This window comes from Phalacrocorax carbo, chromosome 7 (assembly GCF_963921805.1).
Source record: "Phalacrocorax carbo chromosome 7, bPhaCar2.1, whole genome shotgun sequence".
Lineage (NCBI taxonomy): Eukaryota > Metazoa > Chordata > Aves > Suliformes > Phalacrocoracidae > Phalacrocorax > Phalacrocorax carbo.
The window spans coordinates 27,033,445-27,046,067 of NC_087519.1; the positions used below are offsets into that span (position 1 = coordinate 27,033,445).

At 41.8% G+C, this 12,623-nt stretch overlaps 1 protein-coding gene across 2 annotated transcripts in view; it reads right to left on the minus strand.

Annotated features, from left to right (window-relative positions):
* The window catches only part of MAP3K13 (mitogen-activated protein kinase kinase kinase 13), an 86,430-nt gene extending 74,981 nt beyond the window's left edge, over nt 1-11,449 (minus strand). For both annotated transcript variants that reach the window (XM_064457139.1, XM_064457142.1), the window contains exons 1-2: nt 11,383-11,449; nt 2,527-2,643 (exon numbers count right to left, since the gene is read on the minus strand). The gene's annotated coding sequence lies outside the window, so the exon portion shown is untranslated. The remainder of the gene's footprint in view (nt 1-2,526; nt 2,644-11,382) is intronic.
* Nucleotides 11,450-12,623: the final 1,174 nt, after the last annotated feature.

Below are 12,623 nucleotides of genomic sequence, written 5' to 3' on the forward strand. Positions count from 1 at the left end.
AGAACAAAGAAGCTTTATAGCAGCAAAATATCCTCTTTTCACTCTCTCTCTTTCTTAACCCTGTTGTACAACCTTCCCCCACAGATTAAAGCTGCACTTTTCACAAGATGTGAAAGCAGAAAGAAAGAGGAGAGTGCAAAAGGAAGGCGAGGTATTTCTGTTCATCCACATCAACAGAAAAGTACAGACTACACCAGAACAAGTATTTCCAAGCACGCTTCGCTAGTTTTCAAGATTTTTTGGCAAAAAAGGTTCACAGATAACATCTTTATCTTCAAAACATCCTTCATCCACACATGAACAGCATGTGGTATAACTATGGACTTCTGCAATCACTCAAACATCACAAGAACTTTTTAACATTGGAGATTTTTATACAGATAGTTACTTGTGGAGAATTCATAGACTGCGCTTAAAATATCCTTCCCTCAAAAACAGCAACTGAAGATCATTATACAAATACATAACCATTCACAACCTCTTCACATATAAGGAACACAAAGTAGAAGAAACTATGGCACTCCAAGATCTACAAGCATGTTTTGAAAGTTTAGACTGCGAATGCAGCACAGCTAAAAATTGTTACCTTTTTCCGCATACATGGAAAACACTCAACTAACAGATCTTGGAACGCATCCTACTCTTCCATAGCATTAGATTAGCTTTCACATTATTAGGTAGAAAGCGTGAAACACCAATAGCAAGTTCCTATTTAATTGATTGATATTTGATTTATTTTAGAGCTCTTTTCCAACCTCAATGATTCTATGATTCTACAAAAGTCGTCCAGGAGTTCTCAGTGTCTAACTAGATATAACAAGAGAAACAAACTCCAGTTGTCCCAGCTGACAAAAAAAAAGATATTCAGATGGCCTCAGTTTGTACTTTTGAGCACTTCGATGTTACTTTTCCACACACATAGCTATAAGGAACACCCAGGACAACACACTCACAATTAAAGAAAAATTAATCTGAAACAAAGCTGCTGATTCAGGAACATGGACCCAGTACTGCAAATCCCATTCATCCAGGACTAATTTTCCATATAAAAGTCCCATGGCTCTAATGTATATAAATTAAGTTACTCATACATGTTTCCAAAACATTCCACAGCTCATTCTATTGAATCTGAGGAGGACACTTGCAAAACACAGGCAACTAGTCAATACAAGTGAACCTTTTAGAACTTAGTAACACCTTTTAATTTGGGGGTTTCAGGTTTCCATACTTTTATGCAGAATTGTGCAGATGATACCAGAGACCAAATAGCACAAATGAATGTGAACAGTATTTCTCTCTCCAGCTACAAGTCTTATCTTCCTCCAGCAGTAAGGCCCCCTGTCATTGCATCTCCTCCTACCTCTATCAAGTGCTACGCTCATGAGAGGCTCATCAGCACTACCACATACACAAATATTTAAGAAACTCACATGGATAATTAGACACAGCTTCAAATCTGAAAAAAACACATAAAAACCAAGTTCATTGTAGGCTGAATTTCTCAAAGGCCTTTTCCTCACACCAAAAAGGATTTACACACAAGAGGCCTGTGACTCCAATGCTGGACATTTTAGAACAATTTCTGTGCAGACAGAATGACAACTGACAACCACCTAGACCTATTTTTTACCATTTACGCTCCACTATTAGCTTTGAGTTCATAGGTGCTAAGTTGTTCACACCAAAAAATAGAAAAATTGTCAGTAAAGTAACCAGCAAAAAAGCACATTTTTTAGCCTAACTAAAAATCATAATTAATGCTGCTAAGCAGGCAAACTTATGCTTACATAGGCTCATGGCTTCCTTTTATATGTTATTTATTAAAGTAACAGTAAAGTCTAAAAGAAGATATTCTAAACCGTTTGTCTCAGAAATCCTGGTTTTATTTCAATGTTGAGTGCAGGACTTATGTGACACTTCCATTTCGATTTCTGATATTAAAGGATTTTAAAACAATACTGTATGGTCACTGAGTACAGCCCTAAGGGCCTGAGTGCAAAAATAACATAAAAGATATCACAAACTTTACAAAGCATAATTTTGATTTAATTTCATTTAAGCGTTATGATCTTTACTTTGGAGAAATTAATGTACCATCTTTGACAGCAAGCACACTTCAGCCTCTCTGGCGCTGATAATATCATTTGAGGTACAACTGGAACAGAACTTGAAAATGCCTTACCTAATTTAATACATTCACCAAAATAAGCAAAAGTTTGTCTTACAAACTTAACTTTCTCATTCTGCAAATATCCACATTCCCATTGGTTCACGTCTTTTACTAAGCACTCTTGCTTTTTCAAGAGCATCCAAATTAATGATAATTAATTGGTATGGTAGAAAATATTACCTACTTCCTACACATTCGTCCCAATGAGGAATTCCGCCCAGCTTCTATGGGCTGTGACAGCGCATAAAGGCAATTGCACACTAAGCTGAAATGAGGGCAGATCTATCTTTGGGAAGACTGATGGTCAAGGCCCATGACACTGGACAGCTCATCTGTCACATACCAAACCTACTCACCTTCAAGACATGTTAGTTTCCAGTAGAAAAGCATGAATGGGCTCATTTTAGAGGGTGTAATGGTCCATCAGTTTTTGTCGTTAACTCTCTTTGCTCTTCCTCTCAGAACCTGGTATTCTGGAGATATAAAAAGAACTTCAATTTAAAATACAGCTCTCAGATAAAGTTACTGCATTACATAAACGTTACATTTTTCCTGCTTTTTACTGCGGACACTGAAAGGTCACCTGAAACCAGTCTGATGAGTCCAGTCACTGAATTATTATGTTGCCTTATCTCTAAGGCAGCATTAAGGGCTTCTTTCTTCAGCCCTGTGACCCTCACAGCTTACACATTTACTATGTACATTACAGTAGCATATTGAGAATTTAACCTGAAGATTGGGAATGAGGAAGTGACTTATTTAAAGTCATACTGGTGCCAGAACTGAGAATTACACTGTGTTATCAAAAGTACCTTTTCACCTTGTCTGCTACTTTTTACATACTGACATATTTACTACACTTAGGTTTATCTCAAAAGCATGAACATTGAACTTTTCTGTTTAATTTTGCCAAGGTCCCCTCAGTAATAGATTAGTTTCCACAGTCTCATTAGAGACACTTGGTTCCAACCGTGCAGCACAACCAGGGCACTTCTTAGCCTGCTTGGGGTTCTGAGGAGCTTGATATATGTTTGGGAAATAAGGCTGAAAAGGCAAACCTAAAGCACTGGGATTGTAAATGAGTAAATGCCACATTAGAAACAAATTCCCTAGGAGGCCCATTTTGCAGCCAAAATAATTAGATCACTAGCAAGAATCATCCCAAGTAGATAAGTGGTGTGTGACGAGATCAACCAAGGTCATGTTCTCTTACATCCAGCTTTTTAAAAAGATTCCTCCTCTGAAAACTTAACCCTAGGGCTCCATCCAAATTAAGAAATTCATTGTTGATGTACATCAGTACAAACTGAATCAAAGCATGCTATGGCCTGTCAAGTGCTGACTGCCCAAGGAAAGGCCGCATGCCTTCTAAGTGAGAGAAATCTGCATTTGAGAGCCACCTAGACTCTGTGACTGCTGCTGCTGGATGTTCAGAGATAACTGCCAACTCATTAAAATACAACATTAAAAGTTTATTAAATATGCAAACATTAATGGAATTGGACTAGCAGCTACTTAAGCAGATAAAATTTCAAAACAGCATGTCTTGCAATTCTTGTTATTAATATTCCGTCCTTTTGGAAGTGTCTGTGAAAGAGTCACAGTGCTACTCAAGGCAGTGAAACCCTACGTCTCTCTTACTTTACTCAGGTCACACTCCCAAGGTTCCTACTAGCCAGGAAGTCTAGGAGAACACAGCTACTTCCCAATAATTACAGCTCAGTATACGTTATCCATTTTCACTTTCACACTCAACTGCTGGAGATGTGTAGTCTCCCCAAGACTTTTTTCTTTTTTTGCCCTTTGGCCATATCTGCAGGGCAAGTCCCACACCTCTGTGCAGGCTCACGGGTATAGAGGTTTTGCATATATTCCAAACTTGCTGTTCTTGTCAATTTTCTGCTGGAGTCTTAAAGAACTACAAAGAGAGAAGGAGTAGAGTGTCATACAGACAATACAAACTAAGGAACACCAGCCACTTAACTACAACCTGTCCTGTAACTTCAGGCAACTTTGTGTACACACAACATGTGTGGGGGGCCTCTGATTGGAGACTCTTTCACAGCTATCTAAAAACAAGCGTCAGAGTCCTCCATGCAAACAGCAATCTCAGTACATTTTGCTCCACAAACGCAGTTTCATTCCTGAATGACTCTGCAAAGCCCCTGTGCTTGGTAAGTATCTCAACAAACCACCGGGTTTTTGCTGTAGAGTGACATCAGACTTGGAAGTGTTCTTCACTAATACGATCAGCATAATCTGAGCTAGCCAAGGGGAAAAGGAGGACACGGAATATCTCTCATCACACAAAGCATAAACAAACTCCTAAGAGTCTCTAATGCACCTCCAAGTGACGCTGGCAATAGCCTTGCTCTCTTAGTAGTGCCTTCAAAGAACATCGTTTTAATTCAATCCTCTAATTATGCAATAAATAAAGTAGTCTCTCAACACACAAGTGTGGTATAGCACCTCTGCCTTGGAGATGCGAGGCTTCAGAAAAACAATTGAAATGAAATCCTAGGGAGCAACCTGGAAACAGCATGACTCTCCAGGAAAGAAAAAGCACAGCTTACCAGGAAAGAGGAGAAATTAAGGAAAGAAAGAAAGAAATTAAGGTACTGTGACCTCCAAAGAAAACACTGAACTCGCTGAGCACAAAGAGGGGAAACTGGCCATTTGGCTGAGTAGGTTCTTTACTACCATCATTCCTGGTACTGATGACAGTCTCGTACTAGAGAAGAGCGGGATGTTGTAAGTGTCAAGAACTACCCAGCACCCAGCCTGCACGATGCAACACAAATCTGAAGTTAGGGTTTTCTTTCAGTCCTGCAGCCATATGGGCCTCCCACAAAACAGGCAGAAGGTTCAAGAATGCCTTGGCGAGGAGGGAATCAACAAAATTACCCGTCCATCATCTGATGCAACACAAGGCATCACGTGTTGCAGAACTTTGAGTAGCAGCCAGTTTGGGGTCCGACATACAACAGCCTCTGACTCCATGAATAAGGGAGACTGGGCTTAGATTTAGATTTTTATAAAGAGAACTGACAGTTCCTGTTGGAAATTAAGGCAGAGAGATCGAATTCAAGGTAACCCAGTTTCTGAAGAGGGCACTGACCAAATCTCATGCTCAGAGTCTGGGGAATGATCTTTGCTGCTCCAGTGTATTCAGAACCACAGGAAAGCAGCCAGCTCACTAGCAAGCTCAAGACACTGGTCCCAAGTTCAACCATTCCCTGACAAAGCAAAGGAAAACCCATACAAATCCTTTCATCTCTTAGGGACATCAATATGACTCTCTCTCTTGCAACTTGGACATTCTGACCATAGACACGGGAGAAAATGACTCTGCAAACATTCCCTGTACCTCTAAGCTCTAGGTTTCTACACAGATATCTCTTCAGTCGACTGCCTACCTGGTCATCTTACTGAGCTCCTGAACTTGACTGCACTAATCACAAGAACACATCAAATCAGTTAACCAGCATCAGTACTGCCTCCCATTACAGGCAAGCACGTGCATCAAAACTACAGGCCATTGTACCTAGAGGAATGTAAATAATCCATTAAAAGAGCGCTCTACTTGTAAGTGAACCAGGAAAGTCAAAGTACTCTGTGTCAGCTATACAACATACTAACCTTCACTTCAGAAGATATGAAGACAGAGAAGTCCTCCCAGCAATCCTATGACTAAAGCAACTTCTAAACATTCTTACTCCCAAAGGGGTGTCCTAATGCCACCAAGCAACACTGCAAACTTTAGCATTCAGATTGTTATAAGGAAAACAGGTAGAAAACAACTGATACTAAGGAAAACTCAGAAAATAATCTGCTACCTGCTAAGGTCCATGGCATCACCAGCATGAGACCCCAGCAGTATGTTTTTTCCACCTCCACCAACATTCAGGTGTTTGGCTGATCTGAAGCCAGCAGCAGTGCTGGATACAGAGCACCAATGGGAACCTGCTCTTTGAGGGATTTCCAAGTATTCCAGAAACGGCGGTGGAAACTTCATCCCCTTTAGCACTAAGCTGTCCTGCCAAAGACCAATGGCCAAAACTGTAGTGGCTGCAACACCATGCACCAAATAAAAGAGTGACAATGCAACCTGACAAGCCAGGCTGGCACAGCGATCCGTAGCTATGGATGTCAGGGGCATGGACCTCTGTCTATGAGTTGTAGGGCAAATCTGTTTAGCTAAGATAGGAGCAGCCATAGCTCACAAGTCTCTGAAAGGTGGACAAGGTGTTTCCTGGCAACAATAACAAAACAACAGAGTAAAATTAATGTTTTCTCACCAACTTGCTGCTAAATGACCCCACTAAACACCCTTTTACAGAAGACAGGTTCCTCTCTGACAGAACCACCACCAACAGCTGATCTAGCACAGCAACACCAAAGCTGACACTGCTACACTCCCCTCTGCCCGGCTCTGAAGTTAGATAGGCTGACCACCTTCTCCCCAAGGGAACTCCAAAAATAGCACACACTAACTCAGTAGAGTCTATGCCTGAATAAACCATGGGCAGAGGTCACACCACAGCAGTACACTCACTCAGTAGATGGATGCAAGGAGAAATACAGGCCACACATGCAGAGAAAAAGAGATATCCAGACTTCAAAGACATCATAGATCTCATTTTCAGAGTCAGGAAATGAAAATCCTATTAAAATAGCCTGCAAGTGCTGGGGTACAGCTCAATATGAGCCAGATGGGCTAAGAGAAAAACACACTTCAGCAGAAAGTTAAGAAGCTGGGGTTTTTTCCCCCCACTAAAGTGCCCAATGAATCATTAAAGAAAAATCTTTGTGATGTAACTATTAAGACTTATACAAAGAACACTTGTAATTAGCTCTCGAAGTAATCCTCTGACCACCATCTGGACTTCAGCCTAAATCTTGACCTCAGTCACACCAAACATCCAGGCATCTTTGAAAAACACCTGAAAATTAATCTAATCACAACATTAAATTCACAAAGTGGCAAAAGTTGACAGGTATACTAAAAACCTGAACCACCTTTTACTCCACAGGCCCTTCACAGCCTGCTCTATAAACGTGTTCCAAAATATCCAGAGAGTGAGCAAAGAGCAATTCATGCCCATTGCAGATGGTTTCAAAATGAATAATTAAAAATGCAGGATTTATCAACCAAATCCTACAACTAAAAAAATTTTCTTTCATCGAAACCTCAGTTTATAGCAAATGAAGTTGATATGACATAACCAACCTTCTTCTGATAACACAGGAGAAAAATCTTCCTAGAACTAGACTTTGACAGTAAACCAGACTTAGCAAAGATATAAAATAACTTATTCCCCCACCCATGTATAAACAGCTAAAGATATCTTACCATTAAAGGATGCCGAAATTCCTTCACCTAAAGCACCTTATATGACTAGCTCTTTTATTTTTCGCTAACAATCTCCTGATTAGCTTGAAACTCCTATTCCCCACTGGCAAATAAGAAGGCCTAAGATGCCTCCCAGCTACAAAGCCTCTTAACTCAAGAAAAATGTGGTTTCTTTAATATACAGCTCTGTGTTGCATGCTGAGCTCCCCACAGCAAAGCATTAAAGAATGATACACACCACATCATCGAAGGAAAAATAAAAAAAACCCGTAACTCATTGGTTCCAGAGAAATTCTTTTTTCAGTGCAGTTTAGCAACCAGATTTTAGACCTTTGTAAGAAAGCCCACGACAGCAAGGGAAGCGGCATGAAGCAGGCTGGAAATACTGAACCAGTTATGCTTCGTTCATATTTGAAAGTGAATCTTCGCAAGAAGTAAAAATTTTTTTTTTTTCAAGTGATCATGTATACATAAACCAAAGAGCTTTCTGTACTGGGAGACACAGTCCCAGGGACGAGTCCTCCTGATAGCTGGCCCACAATTTCTTCTAGCTAAAGGCTCGTTTAAGTATAAATAAGAGAAAGATTAGAAAGGACCACCAGACTTGGCACCAGCAACGAGACCCCAAATTCTACTCACTTCACTATCCACAGAGAGCCAGATAAGGACTGTCACCACCCCCAGGTACAAACTTAATTACCTACTCACATTATGCTGCAGAGACTACCAACACTGAACTGGAGCGTACTACAGGAAGGTTTATGTTTATGTAGTTAGACTACACTGCAAAACACACTAACATTTTTTACACCCTTATTTCATGCTTTTCTTTAATTGGTATTTTAGTTAATTTTTATCTTCCACAGAGACAAGAAAGAGACAGAGGAATTAGCTCTACATTTAATTGGTTACAAGCATCACCAAGCTGAGCCTCCTCTGCAATCATCAGCTGCTTCTGAGCACAGCTAGACTGGCTTCAGTTTGGTAGGGACTAATTTTAAGTTCTCATCTTTGCTATGGTACCTTTCTCCTGGCTGCAGCTTCGGCAAGGGTTACACAAGACCAAAGTCCTATATGGCAAGTCAATATCTAACTTAAGCACTCTACTGTTGAGACCCACCTACAGTATTTGATATAGTAACTTATTAAATCTTACACTATCTTTTCTAACAAAGAATAATAAAGAGCAATTTATCTTCATTATGAGAAGTTGTAAAGATAAATTCTACAAGGGCAGCAGAGAGATTCAGCTTTAACAATTTTAATAGGGACCTGAAAGAAAATGTTTCCACGACAGGAGTTCTAAACAATATGATGTGTACACTGCAGAACAGGTTCAAGACATGGGCAGGTGCCACAGTGCAAAAATAATTTAAAACTAAACCACACCAAGTTCTGGAAGTTAAGCAATTTTTCAAGAAGTAGTATTTTAGCACCAAGCCATTTTAACATTAAGCCATTAAACCATGTCACAAAGGCTTATATAAAACACTTGGACATTACAAGGAGAAGTATTTGCTCTCCACTGATTATCTGAATAAAATCTATGAGCTGCTGTACTAACATAGACTTTAAAATAATACAATAAACAGAAGATTGATTTTTTTTTTTTAGGCCGATTTTTCTTAGCCTTTGTGAAGCTAACCAAACTGTTCAGATCCAAAGACAGTTCTTCAGATGCCTCTGATGTAAATAAAGTTTTGCTAATAGTCTCATCTTTTATCATCTTTTTGGACAAAGATCTTTCTGATGTCAGAAACAGCTGTTAAAATACAGTTAAGACCAAAACTGAGCAACTGAGAGCAATTTTTGGCTTACTACATCTGTTTCAATTCTTCATCCACCTGCTTTTGTGTCTAAATGCAATTTCTTTATTTACTGCTAGTACTTCCATCTTTACATTTAGCAACAACTGCTTTTGTTCTCTAAAACTGAACATCTGTTGTAGCAATGATACCAGTGGAGTTATTGGTGATAATCTAAAAATTCTCCAATTCTGCATTTGCAACCCTCCATGTGTACCAGTTTGGTCATCACCCAAAACTAAATTTTGTCAGGAAACAAAATAAAAATATTTCTACTGTGAAAAAGTGGAGGGGAGGGGGCTGAGACTATTAGTCCCGTCATGAAATGAGGAGACAGCTTTCATCTGAAAAAATACCAAACCAAAAAACAAAACAAAACAAAACAAAAAACACACACCAAAAAATCAAACCACAAACACTAAGCCAGATCACCTTTCCAGGGAAGCGCAGCCTCAGGAAACACTTTCACAAGCAGCTTAACTGATTTCGGTCATGACACTGCCTAAAGGGCGGACCTGCCTCTCACCGTGACAAACACTACTAGCACTAGTACAGACACACAGTCGGCTCCATCAGTTCACTTTCCATATGGTGCTAATTGCTGGCCAGTTTGGCGGAAGAATCCAGCCAACCACACAACCACTTATACCTGCACGCAAGACACAATCAAAATGGACAAGCAGAGCGCTGGAAAAGAGGTGCACAGGGCCACCCTTTGCAGCAGTAACATCATCTTAAATCTGCTCTCTTGAAACTCCATGTTTCTACCTATTGTTACCATGAAAACATTACCCTTTCACATCCCAAACACCTGCTTGGAGCAATCAGATCAGGAATCAAATCCATCTCAGAGTAAACACAGAAAGTGTTTATCTATATTTTTTCACTCTGCTTTGAGAATGAGATGTTAAGACCAGTCTATCTCTGAACTAGTGAAACTAGAGGATAACACAAGAACAACTGCAAATGAAGTCACAACAAGGTCTTAGCAGTTTCCAGCAGCAAACTCCCACAAAGCTCAAATGAAAAAGGAGGTTTCCAGGTTCCTATCCATTTTCTCTAAAGGTTTTATTTTCATCGTACTATGCTTGCAAGTGTCACTTACATCCACCTCTATCCATGTAGCAAATATAAGGTAGAGGTACTAGATTCTGCCCTGGGAACTGCCTGTCCCTATAAGAAGGCAAGATGCTGTCTTCCTTCACCATTTTAAGTGCTGCACTTCTTACCAGACATCACCTTGTTTCAATTTATCAGGCTAAGTCAAAGACAGTCCAAGCAAGGTCTCAGCTAAAGCCACCCCTTTCACTCTTTCAAACTTCTGTCAGATGGAAAAAGCATCAAAATTACTACATTTTCCTTTTACTGAATAGCGCACAAAATCACAGAAGCTTGTGCTGATTTTTTTGACTTGTCGACAGCCTCTGGTACGTTTTGCCCAGACAGGATTATGATAGAAACCACCGTCTTAACTCAATAATGATCTGCTTCAGATCCTGTCTGGAGATTTATTTAAATGCTTCCTCCTTCCTGGGAAGGGGAGATAATACCCTGCGATTGTTCATCTGCCTCAAAATAGGCATTACCAACACCTGGCTTCGTTATAAGGCCGAGAAACAGCTAATGCCACGGATACAACTCTAAATTCTTTTTTAAAATATTTTTTTTTCTTTTTTTAATATATTTTTTTAAAGATGCAAAACTCTTTTTTTTTAAAAAAAAAAAACGCAAGCGGGGAAGCTACGCGCCTCAGACCACGAGCAGGCAAACGCTGGCTCGACCCGTGCAAAGCAGAATCCGCAGCACGGAGCGCCGGGACGCGCTCGGCGAGGCGGCAGCTCGCAGCCCTGCGCGCCCGGGAAGCACCGGTGGCCGTCCCGATGGGGAGAGGGGCTGAGAGGCCGCCGGAGCCGCTCACCTCACCTCACCTCACCTCACCTCACGGCCGGGGCGGCCCCTGGGGCGAGGGCCCTGCCCGCACCCACCCTCCCGCTGCCCCAGCCCCTGAGAGACCGGAGGAGACCGGAGAACCCCGGCCGCCACCGCGGCGTTACCTGGGCACCGCGTCCGCCGCCGGCAGCGCCGCCCCGCTCCGCCCAGCCCGGCCCAGCGGCCCCGCCTCTCCCGCCTCACGTCCGGGGCGGCGCTCCGCTCCGCCGCGGGGAGCGGTGCCGCGCAGGCGCAGCAACGCGGACGGGCAGCCGGGCTGGGCCTGAGGGCGGGAGGCGGCCGGGAGGCGGCAGTGGGGCGGTGTCGCCCCCGGGGCACCCCGGGTCTGTCTGAGGGGCTTCCCCGCCCGCGGCACCCGGGAGTCGTGGGCCGAGTGGAGCTGCCCCGGGCGGGCTGCTGAGAACCGGGACAAGCCCCAGCCGAGCCGGTCCTCGGCCTCCCGAGCAGCCGGTTGGATTTACCTGCGCAGGTTGTCAGGGACAGCAGTGCATCAGGGTTGTGGCAGCGTGCAGTTAGGGTAGGCAAACCTCAACGTGGTTTCCTTGTACCCTCTTGTTTGAAGACTTAGTGATACCAGCCCCAATAATTTTTCAGCTAGTTCTCTCAAAATTCTAGGATGCAGCCAAACTGGATATTAAGATGCCAAACTTTGACAGGTGCTGTTAACATCATACTTCACTACTGGGCAGGAAAGAGTTTCATTGCTGGTTGAATTTTTTTGACATACTGCTAATCTGGAATGGAGAGCAGAAACATTGAGCACATATATCTTTTTGATCTATATCTTTATTGACAATTTTACTGTCTCCTTCAAGAAACAGCCCTCTACGATGACTTGTGTTGCTTTCACAATACATATATGAACATTTCTGTCTTCTGTATAGATTGTCTGGCATTTTCACATCTTGATTCCTCAGGTTATTCCAGTGTGTTGGATTGTTTTGTGCCAATACTAGTACAGCACAATAGTGCCTTAAACCATGTGTAGATGCTGTGAATAAGGGGACTGTAGCCTTGTTCTTTAGCGGTTTTCTGTGATGCTTCCATGTCTTCTGTAGTATTTTCGTTTGCTCACAAGGACAGCCACATTGCTTTAGCACTAAGGGAATGTAATACTTCAAATAATTATGAAGTTTCCTGAAACTGTTCTGAATTTCCATTCACACTTCTGTTTTCTGTCAGTCACTTTTACACTGGGATAGAGAAAGGAGTAAAATAAGATGGAAAAGAAGAACACTAACATCCCTATGACCGTTTATGGGGATGATAACAAGCATCCTTTGTTCACAGGCTTCACAGAATTTTTGATAAAGCCCTGTGTTAGTTTTGGCAATGTTGTCCACTG